This window comes from Triticum aestivum, chromosome 2A (genome assembly GCF_018294505.1).
Source record: "Triticum aestivum cultivar Chinese Spring chromosome 2A, IWGSC CS RefSeq v2.1, whole genome shotgun sequence".
Taxonomy (NCBI): domain Eukaryota; kingdom Viridiplantae; phylum Streptophyta; class Magnoliopsida; order Poales; family Poaceae; genus Triticum; species Triticum aestivum.
Window position 1 is genome coordinate 58,018,168 of NC_057797.1, and position 25,532 is coordinate 58,043,699.

Genomic DNA, 25,532 nt, shown 5'->3' on the forward strand with positions numbered 1-25,532 from the left:
CGGGAAGACGTACGACTACTTCCTCTATGTTGCGTCAATGCTTCCGCTTCGGTCTACGAGGGTACGTAGACAACACTCTCCCCTCTCGTTTCTATGCATCACCATGATCTTGCGTGTGCGTAGGAATTTTTTTGAAATTACTACGTTCCCCAACATCAAGGTGAGGTACTACAGTGCACCGGTGATGCTGCGGTACAAGGTAGCGTCGTCAGCGGGATCACCATCCGAGGCGGAGAGCTTGGACCACGTGTCGACTGGCGTGGAGGCCGGACGACAGTTCGTCATGCCGGCGCGATGTAGCAAGTCCTCGGCGTACTGATGTTGGTGAGGAAAGAACCCACCCGGGGTCCGCCGCACTTGAATGCCGAGGAAGAAGTGCAGCGCGCCCAAGTCCTTGAGCGCGACGGCGGTGGTGAGCTGCGCGATCACACGGCGAAGTAGAACCTCGGATGAAGGGTGGAAGGCGCGTCCTTATGCCTGGTATTGTTGGGATATCACTATTATATCTTGTCTATTTTAATGCACCTATATACTTGGTAAAGGGTGGAAGGCTCGTCCTTATGCCTGGTGTTTTGTTTCACTCTTGCCGCCCTAGTTTCCATCATACCAGTGTTATGTTCCTTGATTTTGCGTTCCTTACACGGTTGGGTATAATGGGAACCCCTTGACAGTTCACCTTGAATAAAACTCCTCCAGCAATGCCCAACCTTGGTTTTACCATTCGCCACCTAGCCTCTTTTTCCCTTGGGTTCTGCAGACTCAAGGGTCATCTTTATTTTAAACCCCCGGGCCAGTGCTCCTCTGAGTGTTGGTCCAAACTAGAGCCCTTTGCAGCGCCCCCTCGGGGAAACTCGAGGTTTGGTTTTAGTTGTACGGAGCGCTCATCCGATGTGCCCTGAGAACGAGATATGTGCAGCTCCTATCGGGATTTGTCAGCACATTCGGGTGGCTTTGCTGGTTTAGTTTTACCATTGTCGAGATGTCTTGTAACTGGGATTCTGAGTCTGATCGGGTTGTCTTGGGAGAAGGAATATCCTTCGTTGACCGTGAGAGCTTGTGATGGGCTAAGTTGGGACACCCCTGCAGGGATTTGAACTTTCGAAAGCCGTGCCCACGGTTATGGGCAGATGGGAATTTGTTAATGTCCGGTTGTAGAAAACCTTAACTTAACTTAATTAAAATGAATCAACAGAGTGTGTGGCTGTGATGGTCTCTTTTCGACGGAGTCTGGGAAGAGAACACGGTCTCATGTAATGCATGATCGTTTTCTTGATCATAGTTTATCGACCGTGCCTTTGTCTCTCTCTCTCTCTCTCTCTTCTCGCTCTCTTTTGCATATGTTAGCCGCCATATATGCTAGTCGCTTGCTGTAGCTCCACCTCATACCTTTTACCCTTCCTATAAGCTTAAATAGTCTTGATCGCGAGGGTGTGAGATTGTTGAGTCCCCGTGACTCACAGATTACTTCAAAACCAGATGCAGGGACCGATGATACCGCTCCAGGAGATTCGACTGAGCTCAAGTGGGAGTTCGATGAGGACTCAGGCCGATACTACGTTTCCTTTCCAGACGATCAGTAGTGGTGCCCAGTTGGGACGATCGGGGACTTTGTCGCATTTGGGGTTGTTTCTTTATTTTGGTTCCGTAGTCGGACCTTGATTGTATCTGGATGAATGTAATGATATTTATGCTATTGTGTGACGTGGCGAGTGTAAGCCAACTATGTATCTTTTTTCCTTATTCATTACATGGGTTGTGTGAAGATTACCTCACTTGCGACATGGCTTACAATGCGGTTATGCCTCTAAGTCGTGCTTCGACATGTGGGAGCTATAGCCGCATCGTGGGCGTTACACATGAGCCCGAGCCCGTGGCCCGGTGAGGAAGACTGGCGGCGATGGATCCCCAGGGATGGCGCAGTTCGTGGGAGCAGGAGACGCTGAGACCTGCGCAAACGGGAACGAGTGCCCGTCGAAGAAAACATGACGGGAGAGGATGATTGTTCTGGTGGCAGGGTCAAAGCACTTGTAGCCAGCATGGTCGGGAGGGTTGCCCAGAAACACGCACGCCCTAGATCGAGGGGATAATTTGTTGGGGGTCGTGGCTGAAGTGTTAGGGTAATATAGGCAACTGAAAACACGTAGATGGGAATAAGAAGGGGGTTTTCCATGGAGGAGTTCGAAAGGTGTGACGTGTTGACGGGGCCGACACGGTCGTAGGTTCAGAAGGTGAGTCGCGGTGGCTAGGGCGTCATGCCAATATTTAGAGGGCGTGGAGGAGTGGAATAGGAGGCTACGCAGCCCCTCGGTGAGGGTCCTAATGATCCACTCAGCTTGCTCGTCCTGTTGAGAGGTGTAGGGGCAGGTGAGGTGGAAAACGATGTCATGTGTGGAGAGAAAACGGCGGAACGCTTTGTTGTCGAATTCCCGTCCATTGTCGGTGTGGAAAGTGAGGATGGGCGTTGAAATTGTGTGGCGACATACGCATGGAAGTTGATCAACACCTCAAAGACGTCGGACTTGCGCCGGAGGGGGAACGTCTAGGCAAAGTGCGTGTGATCATCAAGAACCACCAAAAAATATTGAAATTCGGAGTTGCTAAGGACCGGAGCAGTCCACACATCACATTGTATAGTATGGAAGGGGAACGGTGCAATATTATTTGATTCATTGAACGACAAGCGTACATGTTTGGCAAGCTGACATGCATGGCAAGTATGAGAGGTAGTTTTATTACAATGGAAATCAAAAGTGTCTAAAACATGCGATAAAGCGGCACGTCCGGGATGTCCAAGTCTTTGGTGCCATAGATCAGCAGTGATGGCGACAAAGGCAGTGGGAGAAGTAGCAGCGCCGGAGTAGAGAGGGTAAAGATCATCGTTGCTATTACATTGGAGCACCACCGTCCCAGTGCGCAGATCCTTAATAGAAAAACCAAAGGGGTCAAACGTCACAGAGACAAAGTTTTCACGAGTAAGTGCACGAACAGATATGAGGTTTTTAACGAGGGAAGCAGAGATGAGAACGTGATTGAGAGAGAGGGGGGTGGAGGATGTGGTGATGGGTGTGGTTCCAGTGTGAGTAATGGGCATGGAAGCACCATTGCCGACAAGTATATGGGATGGGTGGGAGGAAGGCTGGACAACCGAGAGCATACTGGGGTGGGCTGCCATGTGCGACGACACACCGGTGTCGAGGATCTAGTCACCGTCGCCGGAGTAAGGCTGCTGCTGCATGGCGAGAAGGGCGGCTTGGAGAGCGCTGGTATCCCACGGGGTTGGTGCAGCGGGCGGACCGGTGCCGTAGGTCGTCGCGGTGAGCCCGAGAGGAGGACGCGGGCCAAGGAGACCGGCGGCCGGCGAGCGCATCATCACGGGCTGATGTCGGCGCTGCCGTAGGAGGGTGGCCGCGGGGTGTAAGTCGGCGAAGAGGGCGCGGCCTGGTGGTAGGGTGCCCCGCCTTGGCCACCGGAGCCGCCTTTGCGTCGTTTGCGGCCGCGCTGCCCGCCACCATTGCCCCCATGGCCACCGTTGTCGTCGGGACCACCTTGGCCGCCGGTGCCATTGGGCAGAGAGGGTGCTGGAGGTGGTGGAGCAGGGGCGGGCATGGGTGGTGCAGGGGCGTGCCGACCGGCGTAGAGAGCCTTCGCCGACTTGTGGGAGGCCGCGTGATCAATGCGGCGCTCTTCCTGAAGGAGATACGTACGCGCCTGAAGGAACGACTGCAGTTTGGAGTCGTCGTAGGTCATCGTCGAGATGGCGTGGATGAACTTGTTGGAGAGCCCGCGCAACATGTTGGAGACGAGGCCACGATCAGTCACGTGCATCCCACAGTCGAAGAGCGTGTCGGCGAGGGTTTGGAGGCGCGTGCAGTACTCCATGACGGAGATGTCGTTTTGGTGCAGGCCGTGGAACTCCTCGAGCACAAGAACGCCCTGCTGGTTCCGGTTGGAGAGGAAGAGCTGTCGGATCGCCGTCCAGAGCGAGTACACCGTGGGATTGCGGTGGTTGACGGTCCCCCGGACCTGGCCGGAGACGGAGCCGAGGAGCCACCGAATGATGCACCAGTCGATCTGCGTCCAGACAGTATCGGTGAGCCGCGACCGGGCGTCCACAGTGCCATTGACATGGTCCTGTATGTTGTACGACATGAGCAGGGCATGAAGGAAGGAACTCCATGTGGTGTAGTTCGGTGGGTGGAGCTCGAGGGTGACTGGAATGGCAGTAGCTATATTGAGGGAGAGGATAAGGGAGAGGGGCACGGCGGGGCCGGCGGGGGAAGGATCGCCGAAGGGATTGGTGCCGCCGGAGCCTGAGGAGGAGAGGTCAGAGAGATCCATTGGGGAGCGGAAGCGAGGAGGAGGGAGATCGTGTGAGTATCTGATACCGCGTAGAGACCTGGACAGAGGGTTTGGGATCGAACACACGAGTTTGTATTGATCTTCAGCTCATATTTGTACAGGTTACAACGCACACAACGCATCTAGCTAACCAACCAACAGATTACCACTAGTCCACCCTAGAAGTTAGGCAGGCATGCAAGGCGTGCCGATCGTGGTTAGAGCATCTCCAACAGCCGCCGAACGCGCCGCGCGTTAAAAACTGCTTTGTCGCGCGTTCATCGTCTGATTTGGCGCGGCGTGCAGCGCTGACTCCAGCAGCCGTGCTAAAATGGAGCGCGCGCGCAACTCTAGCAGTGCGCCAAAATGCAGCGCGCGCGACTCTCGCACAAACAACATATGCATTCCGAAATAGAAGCAAAAAGATCAAACACAAACAAAAATAAATCGAAATAAATAATTTAATTTCGTTATGACAACTCAAACAAACAGTTTATCGTGCAATACAACAAATAATGCAATAAACAGAACAAATAGTTCAACAATACAATATTGAACGCACAAATCATGATGCTCTTTGTCATCCATTCCATGCCCACCACTGTTCGTCGGAGGACGGACACGCGCGAGGGGCGGCGGTGACTAGAGGGGGACGGAGGAAGCCGCCGCGTCACGGGGATAGGTCGGGGAAGCGCCGGAACGGTCACCGGATGGCGCGGACGACGGCGCCGCGGCGGCTAAAGAGGGGGGGTGAGTTGCGAGAGTACAGCGCGCGGGAGCAGGCGCGGCAAATAAGCGGCGCGCGATGCAGTTTCAGCCGCGCGCTGAACTAGATATGCCTCGCGCGCGTGGTTTTTGTGCGCCCGCTGGAGCCACTATATCGGTTACGCACGCTGAAATGAGCAATTTTGCGGCGCACACTAGTTTGACGCAGGTGTTGAAGATGCTCTTAATTGGAGTCGTGTGTGGGCCTCTAGACGTATTGCGCTACCACCACGACGCTCATACCTCGTGTTACGTTCCAGGCTAGAACTCATTTGTACTATAGCCTCTACAATGGGCCGGCTGCTGGGCCGAGTGAGGCCTGCAATTTATTTTGTTTAATTTCTCTTAGGCTTTATTTTTTTTCTGGTTGTGGCTTATTTTTAGGTTTTTATTCATTGAATTGGTTTTTCTCCTGGATTTTTAACATACTTACATAATATTTTTTTAAATAGGCGTCAGTATATGATGAACATGTTTTTAAATACGCATGATTTTTTGAATGCAAGATGAACTTTTCTTTACATATGGGGATTTTTTTAGTATAATGTTCTTTTGGTAATATATGTTGAACATATTTTATATAAAAAATGAAAAAAATTGTAATATATGTTAAACATATTTTAGGTGCAAATTATTTTTTATTAATATACGTTGAATTTTTTTCTTAAGATATGATGAATATTTTATATAATGCGCGGTGAACTTTTTGTAATTTAAGGTCACATTTTCTTACGATTTTTTTACAATGTGTATTTCAAAAAATGTTCAGCGTGTACGGAAAACTTATTGTGTAAAATCATTATTTCATTTCGAGAAACACATCGATTTTTTTAATAAAAGTTAAACAATTTTAATGTATCTTTACCTAATAATAAAGCAAATTGAGTTTTTTTCGTTCTTCATGGCATTTTTCAGAAAAGTCCCTCTATTTTAGAGAATTCAACCCACAGTCCTGTTTTAAGTTAAAACGAATCATTATTTTCGTATTTTACACAAAAGTCTCTGTATTTTCTTGAAATCAACCTGCTGTCCGGATTTAAGTCACACCCAAACCGTTATTTTACATTTTTCAAACCCCCCCTGATGTTTTAGGTAATTCATCCACGGATCATATTTAAGTCAAATAAATGTTTTTTAAAATCATCCATATCTTTTAAACCGTAAATGTTTTTTAAAATCATCCATATCTTTTAAACCGTAACTCCGATTTGAACATGTTATATATGAAATTTGATTAGAAAAATATATAGAATATGAATATGAGATTATTTTTACCTTTTAAGTATTTTAAATATTATTTTGGAATATATTTGAGTCAAACCAAATGATTTTCTAAATTATCTGTATCTTTTAAACCGTAACTTCGATTTTAACATATTATATATGAAATTTTATTAGAAAAATATGTGAAATCTAAATATGATGTTAATTTTACCTGTTAAATATTTTTAATATATTGTTATGGAAGCAAACTTATAATTTATAGCACAAGATTCGCTTTTTTTATACCGGCGGTGATCCGGATTGCAAATAAACACCCCACTATAACCATATACGGAAAAGAAAACATCGATAACTACACGTGCATACCTCTGAAAATTGTCGTAGGGAAAAACAACAGATTTCTCATCGCGAGAATGAGAGAAAGAGAGAGAGAGAGAGAGAGAGAGAGAGAGAGAGAGGAGAGAGAGAGGGAGAGGGAGGAGAGAGGGAGAGAGAGACGCCTTAGGATTAACCATATTCAACACACATTTTTGTTGTTTTGTGTGAACACCGAGGCCATTGCCGGCGAGGGTGAGAGGAGGATAAGCGGCAACACAAATATGATGCCTCGCAAAAATAAAGGAGATGCACCTATTGTGGTCTTGAGTGATGGTTGTTGAGTTAAGAGCGTGTGTTATGTTTTCTCTCTCGTTGCAACGCACAGGCTCTTTTGCTAGTTTAATATCACGATTAAAACAAATCAGTAACTCAAGTTTGGCGCTTGATTGATGAACCTGAATCTTTGTGTGCTAGGGTACTTCGAGCAAAATATTATCCCTCTGGTGACATTTTGAAAGCAGGACCAAAGAAGGGTTCGTCATTTACATGGCAAAGTCTAGTTGCGGTATTCAAACGTTTAAACGTGGGCATATATGGAGAGTTGGCAAGGGAAAAAAGATCAATATTTGGGAAGATCACTGGGTACCTTCCAGGCCCACAAGGCAAGTGATTACACCTAGAGGTGGTGCTATAATCACAAGAGTGAATGAATTGATTGATCCGATTACTGAACAATGGGATGAAGAACTAATACGTAGCATTTTCAGTCCTGTTGATGTTGGGAGAATCCTTCGTATCCCATTGAGCCATAATGGATTTGAGGATTTTGTAGCCTGGCAGGGGAATAGGAATGGAGTTTTCAGAGTTGGCTCAATGGAAAGCGTTGGGATGCCATCGATGCAAGATCTCTGGTATGTGTGGAATGGACGAGGCTACAACAGTACTATTATGAATGGAAACACCAGTTCGGTGCAAGATCTCTTCTAATAACTACAGGACCATCGATGCCAAATCCTGTTTGGTCTATAATTTGGAAACTAAAAGTGCCAGGCAAAGTAAAAATCTTCTGTTGGCGGGCTCTTCATGGTTTAATGCCGTTGAAGTCCATCTTGACTAATAGGCATATTGGTACTGATGGAGGGTGCCCAATTTGTCATCAAGGTGCAGAAGATATCCTACATCTAGTTTTTAAATGTGGAAGGGCAGAAGAAATGTGGAGGCTCCTGGGGATTACAAATTTAATCGCTGATGCATGTCACATAGACAGACCGGGTTCTGCAGTTCTCGAACACTTGTTACGGTTGCCACCCGCTACATTACCACACATGCCAAGCGTTGGGATGAACGAGGGGATCATTACCGCTTGTTGGTATTTATGGTGGCTTAGGAGAAGGCAGACCCATGACGAGGCTGTTCCTCCAATGGCTAGAAACGTTGTTGTTGTCCAGGCTATTTGTGCTAATCAAGAGATAAGAGAAGGATGTGACCACAGGCCTCCTCAGAGCTCAGTGAATCTCGGCCGTTGGATTGGTTTCCTTGATGCGTTTGTGGACGTCGGATCAACATCTGGATGAACCTGGGCCGTCGGATCTGAGGTAAACACTGCTGAAATGAATAGCAATGGCAGCAAAATGTAAATACCATGCCCCCACTGGGATATTTTGGTCATTTCACATAGTGGCCTATAAAAGCCAGCAGCTCCCGTGGCAAGCCCTAGCCGCCTCTCTCTCCCGCACTCGCGCAGCCCCTCGCCTCCCCCTCCCCCTCCTGCCCACTCGCTCGATCCTCCGTCGCCGCCTCGGTCGCCGGTTGATTCCGGCCGCTCCGGTGAGCTCCGGCTCCGCCCAACACACGCACGATTGCTCCTCGACGAGCTCTACCACCTTCACCGCGCCGATCTACTTTTCGTCGCCTCCTGTGGTCGCCCCTTTGATTTCCCCCGCTAGGGTTTCAGTGGTGGAGGTGGACCTCGCCTCCAGCGGCTGCCTGCTCGTTGCGCCGGTCATCTCCGCCCCCGTCAAGGTCGCCCCTCGGAGCTGCTCGTGATCCACCGGGGGAGGCGAGGAGCACCAGCAGATCGAGTCCCTGGCGTTTTCCTCTACGAGCTGGGGCTGGCGTGCGCTTCTCCTCGCCGGTATCACTTCTCCCCTTCCTCTTCTATGGTGCTCGACAGAGGCAGCACGGCCGCCCCTCTTCTCCCTCGCTGTTGGCTGCCCATGAGCACCACGCTGCTCACCGGACCGATTTGTGACACCCCCACCGACCTGAGGTCCGCCTCTGCAGGTATGAGCTCCCCCACCCTCCCCTCCCACCCCAGCTCCTCCTCCCCCTACTCGCCTCCTTTGCTTTCCACGGTTTTGGCCCTTGTAACCTAGGATTTCCGATCTGAACTGTTGTTACCGCGTGCGTGACGATGGTAATTTGTGGTGATGCAGGAGGACAACATTATTGGTTATGTCTGCAATTACTGCTACTGCTACTGTTTTTGGTTTTGAGTTATGTCTATATCTCAGTTGTTCTCTTTATTATTTTGGTTTCAATTTCCTCTCACAAGATCTCAGGTGTCTCTTTCCTCTCTCCAATTTGCTAATGGTGGTCATGTGAATATTTTTGTAGATCAGATGTAGTAGGTTCCAATAGCATATTATGGTCTGTTTTCCTTTTTAGGCAAAAGTAGCAGTGTTTGGTTTCATATCTGACTAGATTGCTTTGAAATATAATTGGTTGTTAAACTCAATTCATTTGGAACTGAGTGAGTAGATGAAGTGATTTAGCTTAGCCTCCTCCAGCTAATTTAGGTGTTGGCCATCCATTATTAGATTGTACGAATCGAATAGAAGTAATCTTTGTGAAATCTTAGCTTTGCCCGGTTCATTCGGCGCCCTCGGATGCAAGGATTTTTTTCACATTCGTGATGGAACTACACTGTTTCCTCTGAAATTGACTTTCAAAAGCAGAGCTCTGTATTATGGGTGTTGCCTGATGCCCCAATGCAGATTTTTGGCTGTGCCCTTAGTTAGTCAATTATTTTAAGGAAATTGTGAGGGGAATGTGTGTGCACTCATAGACATCCCAAACTCTTGTTTTGTTGGTACCATGTTGTCTAGGGGGGCATTGGATCTAGCTACATTTTTTAATAAAGTATGTCTTTGTTGTTGAGGTGGGGTTCAGGCCTGACAGGTGGGTCATACGATAATTAGATGGCTTCATATTTTTTTGGATGAATAGATGGATCTTGTGGGAGATGATGGCATCAACTGTCTTGCGGTTTTGCTACATGGATCAGATGACAGCCAGGGCTAGAATAGATTCAATTGTCTTGGAGATGTTTCTGTCATATGATAGTTAGGAGATGCTTTGCCGCTTCATTTGTGCCCCTTTTGATTGGTATTTTTGGATGAATAAATGGATATTCTGAGGGATGAAGGCTAAAATATATTCAGTTGTATTAGAGTTGTAGTGTATGAATCTGGTGAGAGATAAGGGCTGAAATACATTCGGTCGTTTTGGAGTTTCAGGTTTTTTGTGCATTTGGTTCTGGTTGTTTTGATCTGACTAAGTGACACCTAGGTTTCATTGATTTCTTGGGATTGTTCATTATCTTGATCCATGCCTGGTACTGAATCTGAATGTTTTCATCTCCGGTACCATGGCACGGCATTGGCGGCGGCATCTTGGTGAGGAAGAGGACGACAGTAGCTTAGGGAGGAAGATGACACTGGCAACCTGCAGTGTAAGAGGCTGCCGATGCCGCCGTTGGTGAAGAAGATGCTGGGTTGCGTCATCTTTGTGGGAGTATTGTGGTGAATTACATATTTAGATTATGGTATGGTCATGGAAACCTAGAGAAGGAAACTGACTTGGGTCTCTAGAGCCAGGTGTGTGCCCAGACAGCTGAAAAGCTGATAGAACCACTATAAATTGAGGGACAACAATCTTCATTGCCTAATTCCCTTTGTATTTAAATCATAATTATATCTATCATCTCCTAACCATCGGCTCATGGGGACAGGACATGATCCAGGAGATGTTCGTCATGTCGAGCCTCCTAACCATCAGCTCCAGCCATTGGCAGCTAGAGTTCCTCGATGGTTCATGTGGCCTTAACCGCCGCTGGGCTCCCTGCGCCCACGCCTCAATTCTTCTACCTCTTCTCAGGTATATTTTGTGTCTCCTTTTCCTTATTTATTTCTCTTCCATGGTACTATCGATGTCTGTTGATATGTGTGTCCATATTTTCACTGATGTCATGTTTGTAGTATATGAGGTAGCTTTCCTGTTAAAATGGCATTGCATGTCATGTTTGCTTTAAGGAAATCTTCCTATTTTTATTTTTCTACAATGTAGGGCACAGTTTATACATGTTTCCTTTCTTAACTCGACCTGTTCCTGAAACTTTTATATTGATATGGTCTTGGTGGTCTCTGGTTTTGGTAATTAATTTGAAGGTCCATTTATCAAAAATAATAATAATTTGAAGGTCTACCTTTCTGGTTTTCATTACTTATATGTGTGTATAGTCATGTATATGTTAATTTGATAGCGGAGTTAACTTTACAGAACATATAAGTTACCACTGTTTTGTTAGTTCATTGATGGTCAAATATACTATTTTTATATCATCCTATAAGTGCCACAAAAATTATGCAGTTGATTGTAGCATGTTGTCATTGGATTAAAAATATATTTTTTAAAATGTGGTCTTTATATGCTCATTGTATGCATTTACAATGGCTTCTGGTGGTTTAATATGCCCAAGGTTGTTACAGAACATGTAGATACCACTGTTCTATTTTCATGGTCAAACATACATCACCTCCTCGCCTCCTTGGCAGCTTCGGTGCCTGTGGCGTTTGTGCTCATCGGTGGGACGGTGCAAGGCGCAACTCCGATGCAGCGGCGTGGATGTGCGGTGTAGGAAGCGGTTCCTCGCCGGCTGGACGGCGTTCAGGCGCAACCCTGGCGCCCACTGAGTACTGCCTCGGCTACAGTCTCCCTCAGTGAGCCCCGTCTTCCTTCTGCTCTGCTTCGGCTACTATATGGGGCATGGCCAGAGCTATGATGATCAGTTATGGCTGATATAGGCATGCTCTCGAGCAGTCGAGGCACTTGTGGGTATTAATTTGGGTCCCCCTTGTTTCTTTGAGCCATTTTGATCACGTTCTTATTTTAGTGGCTCTGTCCTTGGATGGTCATTTCTGATGAGTGATAACCAGGTCAGTTTCACCCTCGTAAGAACATATTGATCTGGTGATCCAGAAACAAGAACCGCAGAAGCTTCCGTGCGTTGTCAGCAATTTGGCACATCCGGCCGTGCATTCCGGTTCCTTGATGCGATTCTGGTTGTTGGATTGAGTGCGTGGAAGGCCTCGGCCGTCGGATCGAACCCGTGCTCCTGTGCCAATTAATAGTTACTCCCGCGGTGAAATATCTCGTGCCGCCGCCTGTAATTCACATGCCCCACCGGTTGGAAGCCATTCTTGCTAGGGCGATGATGATTCACCGTGGTTGAAATAAGTGTGCCTTTGAGCAGTCGAGGCACCTGTGGGCATCAAGTTGGATCCTCCCTCTTGTCTCTAGAATCCTTTTCGATCCTGTGATACTTATTGTTCTGTCCTTGGATGGTCATTCTTGTTGAGTGATAACCAGGGCAGCTCCACTGTATAAACAGATTGAGATATGGTGATAAGAGATGACGGGGGTAGGTTATATGATCGAGGAAAGACGAATCTGAGCCCGCTATGCAATTAACCCTGAGCCCTTTTTATTTGTATTCAAACGTGTTGCCTATTTATGCTCCAGTGTTTATAGCCGTCTTATGTAAAGATTTCTTCTCTCTCGTACCTTTATTGCATATAAGTTTTTTTGATCTTTTATTGTTTGTTGTTGGTCCTTGATTTAGTCTGCTTAAGAGTAAGTTGCACTTTGTTATACTAGAATTACCCGCTCCCAGCAAGTTATCGGCTCGAGGCACCTACGTGTATCAAGTTGGATCCTCCCTCTTGTCTCTAAATCCTTTTTGACCATGTGATATTTGTTTTTTCCTTGGATGATCATTCTTGTTGAGTGATAACCAGGGCAGCTCCACTGTATAGACAATTTTTTTACTGCTGTGATTAAGTGCTCGGTTGATCCGAGTCATTGAGCGGACATTTCCTTTTGTTGTCTTTAGTTTGTTCGGAAGCTTTCCCCAGTTCTGTTTGTCACCACTGCATTCTTTGGATCATGCACCAGACTAAATGTAGGTAAACTGAGAATTGCTGAAAGGCAGACTATGACATTGTTACAATGCCTATGCTAAAATAAAATGTATGTTGCTCTCACACCTCAGCTATGATGCTCTAGCATCATTGATTGTAGTAGCCGCAGATCACTAGCTAGCTCTTCTTAGTTAATTTGAGTCAGAGGATGGAAACTTGACCTTCAATGCTAAATGTGGATAACATATACTAGGATACAGAGGTTGGAAACTTCAATTTTAAGACTAATGAGATTCCTTGTAAATCCTCACTTTGGTTTTAAATTTTGCAATGCTCTACACATCTTTGATTAAGGAAACAATGTTCCAAGTGAATAGATTTTTAGTAGATTCATTTTGTGTTATTTGTTTTGCAGCACAGGGAATGTCTTTTGCATGGCAGAAAGAGTTGTGGTGGGCAAAGAGGTCATAATTAACAAATAACCAACTTAATTACTTATATACCTAGAGGTTGTATTTTTAATCAACTTAGTCTTTGCATGTGCGGTGGTTTCAACATGTGCTTTGTCGAAAATCCTTGGTTCATGGCAAATTCAATCAATACTGTGAGTTTATAATCTAGCGGATGTGGAGCCGATGGATTTTTTTCTTGGAGAGTGTATGTTTGTCTGAATTAGTGTTCGCGTCGCCTATGTCATGTAGAAAGCTTGCAAACTTGCATTGATACATCGTTTCCAAATTAGTGTTCGTGTCGCCCATGTCATGTAGAAAGCTTGCAAACTTGCATTGATACAAATGTGCAGATCATATCATATGCCATGCCTTTGACCTTGCGTTATTCAAATTTAGTGCAAACATTTTGTAGAATTGCTGCTCTAATATTTTGTGCATTTGAATTTAATATGCACTTTATCTTCAAGGTTTTCCCATTATGGTTCTGTTTTGTCACAGATAAGTGTCAATTTCTTTAGTATGTACAACTGAAACATGATCTTCCCACATTTGTTCACCCATGTCTACATGTGCATTGTGATGTGTGCAGTTAAAAAATGTCCATGCTGATGCCCGATGAGTTCCGATCATTTATCTGCAATACTGAATAAATATCTCAATGCTTTTCTCTAAGAAATAGATACACTTTTGTACTGGCCTCGGCCCATTTAATGATCAAGAATATTATCAACTACTCTGTCAATAACTGGTAAATAATCTCTCTTTTACTGGTCAAAGAAAGTTATATAATTGTCTGTAGATTAGCTAGATAGGAGTCTATTGGATCGACAGCTAGCAAGTTACAAAAAAAATTCTCTTTTTGTGCTCAGATGTTGAATAGTCACCGAGTTGTTATGTTTTGGGCTCTATTCAAAACATGTATTCTTCTGTAATTTTTTTGGCCCATAATAATCAGACTCGATTCCGAATAGCAAGTGCGCCTGATCACTGTTCGTCCACCTCCAGTGGTTTTTGCTTGTTTTACCTTAGCCTTCATAGTCCCTCAAGGAAATTATCACTGAACTCCGACAATGGCATTCTCTCACTTTTGTGAGCGACGCTTGATTTTCTCTTAGTATTAGTTCTTTACTGAATTTTGTTGGTACATAAATGGTTCTTTACTGAAGATACTTGTATGTGTCCATGTGTATGGAGAATGGTGATGAAACCCGCGCCCACCTCCATGCCCCACCGTCATGCTGCTGCAGGTTCACCTCTCTCTCTCTCTCTCTCTCTCTCTCTCTCTCTCTCTCTCTCTCTCTCGGTCTTGCCTCTCCTTGCAGGTCGACGCCGTCGTGCAGCCACGGACGTGATCTCCGACCATCCCTCCTCATAGCTTGCAGTCCAGGTCGATGGCAAATTCGAGTTCCAGGAGGCCTTTTTGTGCTGCAGCTGCAGGTTTGTGTTCTTGGGAAAAATATTTATTTTTTTCTTATATTGGTGATGCGGGTGAGTTGATTTCTGCCTGATTTGTGCCTTTTCATCTTGATCTGTTTAGCATTGGAGCCCTTGAAGCATTTGAATGGAGCACATATAGGCATGCTCCGGTTCATCTTAGGTAAGTGTGAATCTGCAGAGCACGGCGGAGAAGAGCCAAACCGTGGTGAGTCGATTACATCTTGCGGCTATGCCCGTGATGCAGTGGCTGGTACGCTCCCATGGTGGCGACGCAAATGCACTTGATCAATTCTCTGGAGCGACGCTGACGACGAGTTATGGACCATGACGCCGCCTCCCAGTCTCGCCCTCTGCTACGTCCACCAGTACACAGGGAGGTGGGTACTGCTATGTACTGAAACTGGGACTGCAAGTTTCAGTTCTCAAATATTGTGTCATCACTGTTTGCAAGTTCCAGTTTATGATTGTCAAATTGTTTTATGTCTGCAGTGTTTCAAGCGACAGCAGAGCGAGTACCGAGAGAGGAGATGAACCTGGGCGAGCAAAATTGAGAACTATGGCAGCGGTGAGTACTCCAATGGGCGAGCAAAATTGAGAACTGTGGCAGCGCCTGTACACCAACTCGCCTCCACCTTGGCGGGGGCGAGGAAGAGCCCAGCACCAGCAGGCGAGGAGATCCTGAGATTAGGAGAGAAGGAGATCATGGGCGTGGGAGAGGAGCAGATACTGGGCGTGGACATCTTGGTGCTGGGGATTTATTTTTCTCTTGAACCTAAAAATCAATCGTCTCTTGAGTAGATGTGTGCTAAACTTGCCTTCCTATTAACACAACATGTATTTGATCTTTATTCTCTTGGACAAGTCGTTTGGACCGGCACCCTCGCGCCATGGCGCGATCCTGATCTAGTTTCTAGCAAGCTACAACAATGTACAGGTCATTCATAATGGTGAACAGTGGAAGAAACCCACCTCAGGTCTTGTAAAAATAAATGTTGATGCATCCTACCATGACGAAGAAGGTAAGGGCGCTACAGGGGGCGTGGCAAGAGATAGATATGGAGTTTTTATTGCGGCTTCATGCGCTACAATCCCATATGTCGCTGATGCTTTTCTAGCAGAAGCAATGGCTATGAAGAGCAGACTAATTTTGGCTGAATCTCTTGGATATACCTCCATACAAATTGAATCAGATGCCTTAGAGGTTGTTAATGCATGTTCAGGCCAAGAGAGGATGTGGAGCGAAGCTACTGCTATATATGCGGACTGTTTTATTATAGCTGGAATGATTGGGAATGTTGAGTTCACACATTGCCGATGGGAAGCAAATGAAGCTGCGCACAATTTAGCTAAATTTTCTTATGAGAATAATGTTTCTTGTAATTGGGTTGATGAACCCCCAGATTTTCTTATAAACTCTTTAGTGAACGATGTAACGATTTTGCCAAATCAATAAAGCTAGCCATGGTGGCATTTTTTCAAAAAAAAAAAAATCAGTAACTCACCGCGCCCAACAGCATGCCCAGCGTGTCGGTGCTGTATAAAATGAACCCCGTCTTCCCTGGAACGTAATGGTTGTAATGGCGTGGTGGCTGGGACGCGCTGTGCGCGAGCGAGCGGCAGTTCCCAGGGTTCGAACTCTGCTCTCGCTTTATTTATTTGTTTAGTTTGACGAATACTTTCAAACGAGTCCTCTTCGGTGCTGAAAATACCCATATGATCTGAAATAAATAAAAGAAGTTTGAAAGAAAAATATTTAAAAAAAGTTGAACGGCGGAACATATAAAAATATAAGTGCCTGGTTTTACAACATGGCGCAATGGCAACGAGCATGCACCGTGAAAAATCTTTCTCGGGTTCGAACCTCTGCGGCAGCGTTCGTGCACGTGCCTTAATTTTGTCGGAATTTTTTTTCCAGTCGGGTCCTTTTTTTTGCAACTAAGGGATTTATGCGTGATTAAATAAAAGGTAGAGGGGTTTTCCGCAAAAAAATATGCCACGTCAGGCCCTGACATGCTGGCCCCAACGATCAGATACACCGTCAGTATGTTGTTATATAGAGTTTAGACCATTTTGCAACACTTAGGCTCTAAAGTGGTACTGACTCGTAACATGATGCCAAAGTGTGATACCTTTCTGCAATTAACTCCGGCGCAGGGCATGAACGTTCTGGTGCCACCTACGACAAGGACGACACGGCAGAGCGGAGCAGCAGCTCCATTTCCACATCCATCCTTGGATTCCTCGAGGTGACGTGCATACACGGCCATGAAAACAATACGACTAATTCGGTTATCGATTCAACAACGACGTGAATTGCTTCAATGGTAAGCGTTCGATATGTGTAGAGAGCAAAATCATATTGATTCTCAAAGAATAAAACATGAATGTTACTCAAGTAACTAATAGAATGCATGTGCGTTTCAACGGGCTTTTGAAGCGCTCTTCATTTGTTCCTTTTTTCTCCCCTTAACTAAAATGTTTCTCACAGTGATATATGAATTCATAAATTTACAACCAAAATAACATATCAAGAGGTAAAAACATATTTATGGAAGAGCATATGTACATCAGATTTGACATTAAGGTTCTGATGTCTGGTAGATTGAGAACAAAAAAATGATGACTTACCAACAAATCTCATTTATATTTCAGAACATGGTTGTCCTACAATTATGTGCCTACAAGATCTTTCTCCCCCTTCCTCCCTCGATATATCGTCCCTCTCTCCCCTCTCTCTCACTCACTCTCTCTTGATCTCTCTTAATATCAAATGTGTTGCCTTCTGAAGAGGGCTCTAGCGGTCTAGTAGTTGTCTCATGAGCTGATCGTCATTCTTGTTGTTGGGGGCGACGGCGGATGAATGAGACATGGGTATGTGAGGCATCACAAAAACACGATTTCAAAATTTTATTTGGAAAACTTTTCTAGCTCAAACTGCTTATTCAAGTTTGAAAATCAAATCACATGTATAGAAAACATTTTTTTCACAAACAGTATGGGTGCAAGGAGACATGTATTAGGGCATATGTTGTAGAGGAATACCGACTTTTTATACATGGGAGGAACCAACAAAGAAATACAAATTTGAGAAAATATTGGGCACAACTGTATTCTCACATGTGGACCTACAATAGATGTTAGTAAATATATACTCCCTCCGTCATCCCAAAATAAGTGTCTCAACTTTATAGTTGTAGACGGGTATTTTAACTGCTTTATTTTTTGAGACACTTATTTTGAAACGAAGGGAGTACTTCAGAAGTCACAACGACATTCTTAAAAGTGTTATCACCCATCCGAAGACAGATATTTATGTTGCATAAACATCAGAAACCAAAATTCAGCCCAATAAAGTGTATTGATCTTAGTTATTAGCATTACTCAGATAGGAGCCGTAATAATCTGCTCAGATGTTGCTCCCTTAAGTCTAAGGGTGAGATCAACAACAGAAAAAATCAACAGTGGGAACATGGAAGGCCATTTCAATCAATTTTCTAACAAGTTCTGGAAGCACCTTACCAACAGCATGCAAGAAATGAAGCAGTTAAAATACCCGTCTACAACCATAAATGACGTAGTTTACGTATCACGAGAAAGTATGTTCAGTCCTAGCTTGTATTACGAGTAATATACTCCCTCCGGTCCTTTTTAGTCTACATATAAGTTTTGTCTGAAGTCAAAGTATCTCTATTTTGACCAAACTTATAAAAAAAAGTATCAACATTCACAATGCCAAATCGATATTACTAGATTCATTATGAAATGTAGTTTCATAATACATATATTTGATATTGTAGATGTTCATATTTTTTAATATTAATTTGGTCAAACATTGCAAAATTTAACTTGACACAAATCTAATACGCAGAGTAAAAATGCAGGAGGGAGTATGTAAAACAAGTTTTTTCAAGGCGGACAATACTATGTTGTGTCCATAAGACTGAAGATATACTATGAACATATCACCTTCTAACATGCCTGCAACTCTTGAATTTACTTCTCGGAGGATGATTCAACAATCTTCAAGTGTACTGTAGAAGCTCCATCTTTTCCTTTCCCCACACCCGTGCAAGAATGCCGCAAGTTCCACGTCCACCTCCCTCTCCAGCAAGACTTAACCGACTGCCTCTCCCCTCCGGCTTCCTCCACCTCAAGTCCACATAAAAAAAATCAGAAACCACATAAACCGGACCACAAAGCACTGAACAAAATTAGAACATACTTGAAGTCGCATACACCATGTTTTCCATCGATGGCGCCTACATCCCATGGCACATCAATCATAGGCTAAAACGCTCAGAACTTCCAATGATGACATGATAAATATCAAGCATGTGATAACAGTGCAGTCTGATGTACAAGAACTCTGATGAAAGCATCACTAAATCTAGCAATACTTGGTTATGTAGTTTCATGCATGAACAATTGAACATTCATACACGCTCAAATAAAGAGAGCATGTTATATATTCAAATTTCGAGCTTGGCACAAAAACTGAACATAGTCTAAAAATTCAAGCATTGGTGTTTTGATGATCCTGCTAGTACAACTTTTATAGTTAGGATAGTCACCTTGCTATTTCCATTTGAAAGAGAGAGAAAAAAACCAACAATTGGGATGGGTATGGCGATACGACCCCTCACTTGCGTTCTGCAAAACCTTGTTAGTTACTAGCATCCATAGCTCCAGCTCACCCCTTCGACTAACAGCGTGCGAGAGAGCGCACCGGCCGGCCCCTGCTCACTGGCAGGAGCAGGTGAGGAATGCAGCAACACACACACATCATCAAGCAAGCAGCCAAGCACACATAATTATAGAACTAAAACTACGTTTTTCATAGTTGAGAAACAGGGTGGATGTTGTTGGAGCTGATCCCCAGCTCCTTCTTCCTCTCAGCTTCTCAAAAGTTCACACAGGAACAATGGAACACACAAGTTTTTTGGCGTCGTGCTGCTTCACACAGCCACGACCTTTTCTCTCTGTATTTCTTCTTCTCAAAGCAAACATACGTACAACTTTTAATTTTTAAATAAAACACACACGCACGCACATAGCCGGGGCAAAGCCGCCATTATTTTTGTGGCACTAACCCACGCACCAACGCACCACTAACCAACTATCCCATGTGGCTAATCTTCTTCCTGGACCTGGCATGCAATCTATATCTATATCTATACTACTATTAAAAGAGCAAACATAACTCCCTCTAAAGCCACACAACAAAGTGTACACAAAATAACCAGAACCCTCCGATCAAATCGGTTAAAACATATTCTACCATCGATATTAAGTTAATAGTCTGCCATCCTAATCGATGGCTAGGATTGAATGTTCTGCCGAGCAGACGTCTGCCAATCCCCCTGCTGTCGTCTTCATCCGCCTCTCGCTTCATGATTAGCGTCACCCACAAATTGCTAATCACATCTGGTCGCTAATGAGCCTCCGCACATATCTGCCTCCTTCCTTTACGCGTTCTCCTCCACCTCTGCCACTCCCGCACGCCGCCGCCAGCCTTAGCACGCGTACTCCCCTCCTCTGCGTTGACGCTGCTCAAGCACGCTTCCTTCTCTGCACCTTCCTCCGGCCGCCGGCCTCCTCTGGCCGGCCGGCCGCCGGCCATGGGATATGGGATGTGATACGTCTCCAACGTATCTATAATTTTTGATTGTTCCATGCTATTATATTATCAACCTTGGATGTTTTATATGCTATTTTATATGATTTTTGGGACTAACCTATTAACCTAGAGCCTAGTCTAGTTTCTGTTTTTTCCTTTTTTTAGAGTATCGCAGAAAAGGGAAATCAAACGGAGTCCAATTGACCTGAAACTTCACGGAACTTATTTTTGGACCAGAAGAAGCTCACGGAGTATCGGAGTTGGACCAGGAGAGTCCCGGGCTGCCCACGAGGGTGGGGGCGCGCCCCCCTGCCTCGTGGACAGCCCAGAGATCCACTGACGTACTTCTTCCTCCTATATATACCCATATACCCTAAAAACTTCGAGGAGCACAATAGATCGGGAGTTCCGCTGCCAGAAGCCTCTGTAGCCACCGAAAACCAATCTAGACCTGTTCCGGCACCCTGTCGGAGGGGAATCCTTCTCCGGTGGCCATCTTCATCATCCCGGTGCTCTCCATGACGAGGAGGGAGTAGTTCTCCCTCGGGGCTGAGGGTATGTACCAGTAGCTATTTGTTTGATCTCTCTCTCTCTCTCTCTCTCTCTCTCTCTCGTGTTCTTGAGGTGGTACGATCTTGATGTATCGCGAGCTTTGCTATTATAGTTGGATCTTATGATGTTTCTCCCCCTCTACTCTCTTGTAATGGAGTGAGTTTTTCCTTTGAAATTACCTTATCAGATTGAGTCTTTAAGGATTTGAGAACACTTGATGTATGTCTTGCGTGGGATACCCGTGGTGACAATGGGGTATTCTATTGATCCACTTGATGTATGTTTTGGTGATCAACTTGCGGGTTTCGCCCATGAACCTATGCATAGGGGTTGGGACACGTTTTCGTCTTGACTCTCCGGTAGAAACTTTGGGGCACTCTTTAAGGTTCTATGTGTTGGTTGAATAGATGAATCTGAGATTGTGTGATGCATATCGTATAATCATACCCACGGATACTTGAGGTGACATTGGAGTATCTAGGTGACATTAGGGTTTTGGTTGATTTGTGTCTTAAGATGTTATTCTAGTACGAACTCTAGGGATTTTTGTGACACGTATAGGAATAGCCCAACGGATTGATTGGAAAGAATAACTTTGAGGTGGTTTCATACCCTACCATAATCTCTTCGTTTGTTCTCCGTTATTAGTGACTTTGGAGTGACTCTTTGTTGCATGTTGAGAGATAGTTATGTGATCCAATTATGTTATTATTGTTGAGAGGACTTGCACTAGTGAAAGTATGAACCCTAGGCCTTGTTTCCTAGCATTGCAATACCGCTTACGCTCACTTTTATTACTTGTTATATTGCTGTTTTTACATTTTTAGATTACAAATACCTATATCTACCATCCATATTGCACTTGTATCACCATCTCTTCGCCGAACTAGTGCACCTATACAATTTACCATTGTATTGGGTGTGTTGGGGACACAAGAGACTCTTTGTTATTTGGTTGCAGGGTTGTTTGAGAGAGACCATCTTCATCCTACGCCTCCCACGGATTGATAAACCTGAGGTCATCCACTTGAGGGAAATTTGCTACTGTCCTACAAACCTCTGCACTTGGAGGCCCAACAATGTCTACAAAAAGAAGGTTGTGTAGTAGACATCAGGATGAAGGAACCCTTCCACCTTGGGATGGACGCCACGGAAGCGACTATCTGGATGCCGCCACCTGGCACTGGCCAGGGTGCTTGCGATGTGACCAATCGTCCATGTCGGCCCCTCACAGATCTGTGCCGGTTTTGCATCGCCATGCCGCCGTCTTCATCCACCTCTCACTGCGTACTATTATGGGTGGCCGGCGAACAAATCCACCTACTGCCATATCTGTCTCAAGATTGAACGCACCTCACCCATCCTTCGTTTCACTAGTCAGCCCCCAATTTGTTGTGCCACCATCCTTGTCACTGGTACAGCAGATCCATTCGTGGTTTTTTTCACATTTGGGAGAAGACGGATAAGTAACAGATTTGTGTCTAGATTATCAACAGTTCGTGCTATTTAACCATCAGTTTGTCATAATCATGTTTTGACCCTAGGCACCCATATCCCAAAGTGTTTATGTATTTGTGCTTCAAGAGATGAACAAATGCGCTCCTGTCCGATCGATATTTGTGAAAAACATGTTTTTGTTTGGCCATGCGGGAGGTGGATTTTCCCTTCAGGTTTTATTCATCTCTGTGATACAAACTTCACCACATTGGAGCTGAGATGATGCGTGTGATGTAGCCTTTGTTCATACTTGAATTGAATGCTCATGAGCTTTGGTGGTTGATATTTTGCTGGATGTTTGAACAGCCCTGGGCGGCTACATTGACGACCGAGGGAGCAAGCAGACGTGTAATGCGAAACATCTGATGTGCAGTTCAGGACTAAATCCACTGGGACCGATCGATGGAATTCAGAGGTGCATGTACTGACGAAATCTCATGTGACTGTTAATGTAGAATCAATTTTTAGAAAATGACTTTTCTTTGTTACCACTTAGCCGCAGTCTATCGTATACCACAAGGATCGTTATGCATATTTTTTCTGTGTCTTATATCCTAACATTCATTTCTTTGATGATCAGTACAACAAAACTTGTTGAGACCTTTAGAATGGTTATTTTAGTGACTTAACTTCTCTCTTTTTTGTAAGGAACCTTTAGAGAAGTCGAAGCTGAGCATCAAAGTTTGGAATATTTTTTACCAACAACCAAGAGATTCCCATGTCCTAGGGCCCGGTCATGTGCAGGTTGTGTCGCTCAGCAAGAAAAGACACCATCCATGATTGTTGATGGCTTTGGCCTTTTGATCATGTGCTTTGTTGCCATAGAGAATTTGAGTGTTAGAGTTCTCAGGAGTCAATCACAAGTTCACCATCCATGATTGTCGATGGTAAACATTTACTAAGTAGTGACTTCCTATTTTTGCATTCAATCTAATCATCAGTTCATTAAGTTGAGTTCTACGAGATGCTCTAGTGCTCTATAGAATATAGCATTAGATATACAAAGGTTTCTACAAGATTTGCATAAGAAGGTAATGTTCCATCTTTAAATTATCTGAGCTTGTGGGACGGAGCCAACTTTCTTACTTACTCGACGTCTATATCATGCATGTTTAGGGCGTTGTATCTATTTTTTAATGCGAATTACAGAGTAATATGTGAATGACATTTGCACTGGTGTAAGCTTGCACGTTTGCTACATTAGGGAGAGTGTTGGTGTAGCATCATTAGTTTCTTTGTTGATATACTAACAAGTTACCCTATTCGATTTCTCGACTATTTGGAGCCCTATTCGCTTGCAAGATTACTAAGAGCACCCTGCACAAATTCCTTGACTGTTTGACACAGCGAGCGTCGAACGGAAGGGCTCCTGGGGGACGCACAGCCGCCAGGGCATCTCCTTCGTTTGGCTACCACTTCCCTTGGCCAACAGTGAATAGCAGTCGTGGTATCGTATCATTCACTTGCCTACCATAGATTGACCACTAATGCGGGCGCTCCGCTCCACTACTCCATCTCATACTGTATATTTCCCCTCTTTATATCTAGATAAAGTATAGCATGTAAATATGGTTAAGTTCAGAAATAGCTTTTTTTCCCTGCTATCTTCACTTATATTCTTTGGGTTAGTAAAAATGTAACTAAATTCAGCGGATGTGTTACTTGAAGCCAGATTATAGGATTACTCAAGTGGTGTTGTTGATGATCTGATCTAGAATTTGGTATGATGTATAACCATCAGTTCAGTAGATGATTCCTTTATATTATTCCAAAGGCTTGGCAATGAATTTGGATTAAAGTTATGAACATGATACACTGAAAATTGGTAGACGGACGTCATGAATTTGTAATTATAGGAAATGAATGTACTTTCTAGGTCTATTTCTCTATGGTCTTGCTTCTTAATTTGATTTTATCTTGGGTGGATTTTCAAAGCAGACATGACTGTTATCCTTTGTGTTTAGCATGCCTTCTTTAATGGTAAGAAACACATTAGATATATTTGAATTTTAGTTGAGTAAATGAGTATGAGTACAAATAAATTAAAATCACGAAGCAAAAGCTTTGACGTTTCATTGATTAAGCAGAAGATTGTCCAGTTAATCACGAAAAACCGGGAGAAAAGCAAAATAAAAGGGCCAAGCCCACTCTAGAACACCGTAAACACACATGGCTAAGCCCACACTTGACGGCGTGGTGAATGCCACAACGCCAACCACACAAACACACACTAGCTAGGGGACTCGCTCCGCCGAACAAGCCGCTCTTCCATCACCTACCGGAAAGAAGTCATGAGGCACTCTCTTGCGACGATGAAGAGACAAGAATTCCACATGCCTGTAGTAGTTGCAACACACACGGCACGAGGGCCAAGTCGTTGACGGTGTCCTGGACTAGGGGGTACTCACTACGTCGTCTTTCGATCAACTGGATCGGGCCAAGGACCCCCGTGGCGGTTCACTCATGGGACACTTCGGGCAGTCCATGTCGTACATAGAAAGATTCCACAAGACTTGATGATCAAGACAAGGACTCTTCTCCACCAACGTATTCAACTAAGACTCTTGTTATCCTAGGCCTCCGGTACATTATATAAGCCGAGGCTAGGCTAGTCGCTAGATTATTATGACATTATTCATCATACCCTCAGGTTTTAGACCACAACATATGATCTCGAGGTAGATCAACTCTGTACTTGATACTTCATCAATAGAAACAAGAGCAGGACGTAGAGTTTTACCTCCATCAAGAGGGCCCGAACCTGGGTAAAATATCGTCTCATTCGTTCCTGTTACCATTGATTCGAGAATCCACAGCTTGGAACCCCCTACCCTGAGATATGCCAGTTTTGACACCGACAATGATGCTTTCATTGACAGTTTCGCTTTGAGATCGACAAAGGATCAATGGCTCGCCTGCAGATCAACTGCAACATCGGCGTCTTCATCGCCGGCTCGACTGGTCATCTTGGCTTGACCAAGGACTGTGCCCCACCTCCAGTCGTCATATTTGGCGAGGGCCTTCATCAAACATCAACTCCGATCTCTATCATGATCATGGAGGAATCATACTTGGAGCTCGGGGGCTCAACGCCAACATTGCCCTCGGGCGACCGTGCTGGTCTTCCGGACA

The 25,532-nt window shown here is 44.8% G+C and overlaps 1 long non-coding RNA gene across 6 annotated transcripts; it reads left to right on the plus strand.

The window, feature by feature from the left end:
• Positions 1 to 8,360: 8,360 nt before the first annotated feature.
• LOC123187439 (uncharacterized) lies at positions 8,361 to 15,724 on the plus strand. Of its 6 annotated transcripts, none has more exons than XR_006494003.1 (5): positions 8,373 to 8,928; positions 9,081 to 10,523; positions 10,658 to 10,803; positions 11,481 to 15,111; positions 15,224 to 15,724. It is a non-coding gene; the product is annotated as an uncharacterized lncRNA (long non-coding RNA). The 6 variants fall into 6 exon arrangements; XR_006494002.1 differs by lacking the exon at positions 8,373 to 8,928 and having other exon boundaries at positions 8,938 to 10,523; positions 11,481 to 14,734; positions 14,835 to 15,111; XR_006494005.1 differs by lacking the exon at positions 8,373 to 8,928 and having other exon boundaries at positions 8,938 to 10,523; positions 11,481 to 11,645; positions 13,261 to 15,111.
• Positions 15,725 to 25,532: the final 9,808 nt, after the last annotated feature.